This window comes from Engraulis encrasicolus, chromosome 16 (assembly GCF_034702125.1).
Source record: "Engraulis encrasicolus isolate BLACKSEA-1 chromosome 16, IST_EnEncr_1.0, whole genome shotgun sequence".
NCBI classification, from domain to species: Eukaryota; Metazoa; Chordata; class Actinopteri; order Clupeiformes; family Engraulidae; genus Engraulis; species Engraulis encrasicolus.
The window spans coordinates 47223091-47225590 of NC_085872.1; the positions used below are offsets into that span (position 1 = coordinate 47223091).

The following is a 2500-nucleotide window of genomic DNA, read 5'->3' on the forward strand; positions in this document are numbered from 1 at the left end:
ACAGTAGAGGACTGCGGAGGGATGGAGAGAGGGATGGAGATAGAGGGATGAAGATGGAGATGTGGGGAGCTGGAGGGAGTGCAAAAGAGAGATGGAGAGATGGGTGGTGAGGAGGGCTGGGGAGAGAGACAGAGAAAGACAGAGAAAGACAGAGAGAGAGAGAGAGAGAGAGAGAGAGAGAGAGAGAGAGAGAGAGAGAGAGAGAGAGAGAGAGAGAGAGAGAGATAGATAAAGGTAGAGAGAGAGAAATACAAGGAAGAAAATGTGAAAAAAAAACAGAAAAATGGTGAGAGACAGTAAAAAAATAAGCCAGAGACGAACAAAAGGGCAGACCAATAGGGGAAATGGATATTATGGATATTGGAAGCTGTAACGAAACTAACACTTGAAAGAAAAGAATTTGAGACAGGAAAGATAGAAGACAGAAGAGTGAGAGAAAAAGAGAGGAGAAGAGAGAGAGAGAAAGTGTGTTTGAAGGGGAGAGTGATGCTGCATTGATCGGAGGGCTAATTAAACATGTGTACCCTGAGTGGTTGGGCTATGAGCTATTAGCCATAAAGACCATGCAGTAATTATATTAGAGTTTTATGTGGGCTAAAGCCACTATTTATGGCCTTCATTATGGACTCGCTCCCTAGCAAAAAAAATGCAGACGTGCCTCTGTCCTCTTCTCTCTTGTTTCATTTCCCCCCTCCTCTCGTTTTCGTTTTCATTCTCGGGCCAATTTCTCATCTTCTCTCTCACTCTCACTCTATTTCTCTAACACTTTCTCTCTCTCTTTCTCTCGCTGCTCTCTCTCCTTTTGTCTTTCTCTCCCTCTCTCTCTCATTCTCTCTTTCTCTCATTCTCTGCCCTTCGTTCTTATCCTCCTTCTCTTTCTCTCTCTCTCTCTCCCTCTCTCTCTCTCTCTCTCTTTCTCTCTCTCCATCAGTCAGTTTTCATTTTCATCTGCAAGTATGAGCCATAAAGAAATGCTGCACTTAAAAAGAAGAGTGTATCTGCGCCGTAAATGCGGTTATGAGGGCGATTTGTCCTTTGTGGCAGAAGCGGTAAAAAATTGGAAAATGGGCGGGTGGGGTGGTAGTGTGTGGTGTGTGTGTGTGTGTGTGGAGGGGGGGGGTGCTGGGGTTTTGGGATGGCTTAGTGAGCAGATGGAGCACCCTCCTTCCACACACACACACACACACACATACACACACACACACACACACACACACACAGACACACACACACACACACACACACACACACACACACACACACACACACACACACACACACACACACACACACACACACACACACACACACACACACACACACACACGCACACATACACGCATATGCACACAAACACCCTCACACACACACACAGCCCCTCTTCCCTTCCATTCCCCACCACTTGTCACGATAAATCAACAGACTTTATTCAGGCTTGTCTTTATGCCTACATTTTTCACTCTCTGTTGTGTGTGTGTGTATTCCTCCTGCCTGTTGGGAAGAAGTATCAGTAATAGAGTGGGGGAGAGGGTGTCTTTAGCACACATACACTGACACTCTCTCACACACGAACACACACACACACACACACACACACACACACACACACACACACACACACACACACACACACACACACACACACACACACACACACACACACACACACACACACACACACACACACACACACACACACAGAAACACACACTGCAACAGCGCAAACTGCATGTAATTCTACTCCTTAATAGGCTTGCAGCCTACGCCTGCAGTCCTCTGCATTGAGCATTCTCCCTATTCGCTTGCCTGTCTTGTTCCTTTCCATAGTTCCCCTGTGTTTCCCTCTGTCTGTGTGGTTCCCCTGCCTGTCTATATTTTGAGGGAGGAAACCAACGCACACCAGAGGTTTCGAGGTGCAGGTAGCGGGTGCAGGATCAATTTGGTAGAAGAAGGTACCGCACACTCTTGTCCATCGTGCTGCAATTTATTGACAAACAACGTTTCGGCCCGTATGATATACTTGAGAAAGGCCATACGGGCCGAAACGTTGTTTGTCAATAAATTGCAGCACGATGGACAAGAGTGTGCGGTACCTTCTTCTACCAAATTTCCCCTGCCTGTCTGCCTGGTTCCTTTTCCTAGCTCACAGTAGCGTTTTGGAGAGCGCGCACATCCATATTAAACAGGTGCCGGACTTAAACACGATTAAACATGAAAATTAGGAAGGTCCGCACTCTGTTGCTGCTCCAGGTTTATTAACACAACGTTTCGACCATGCAGTCTGGTCTTGTGACATACACCTGACGAAGACCAGACTGTGTGGTCGAAACGTTGTGTTAATAAACCTGGAGCAGCGACAGTGTGCGGACCTTCCTTCTTTTCATCCTTTTCCTAGCTCCCCTGCTTGGTTCCTCTGCCTGGTTCTCCTGTGTTTCCACAGCCTGCCTGGTTCTCCTCTCTGGTTCACTTGCCTGGTTCCCCTGGTTGTCTCCCCTTCTGG

General features: G+C 47.3%; 1 protein-coding gene across 1 annotated transcript in view; it reads right to left on the reverse strand.

The window, feature by feature from the left end:
- epha4b (eph receptor A4b) overlaps positions 1-2500 on the reverse strand; it is a 345029-nt gene that overhangs the window by 24281 nt on the left and 318248 nt on the right. The window lies entirely within an intron of this gene.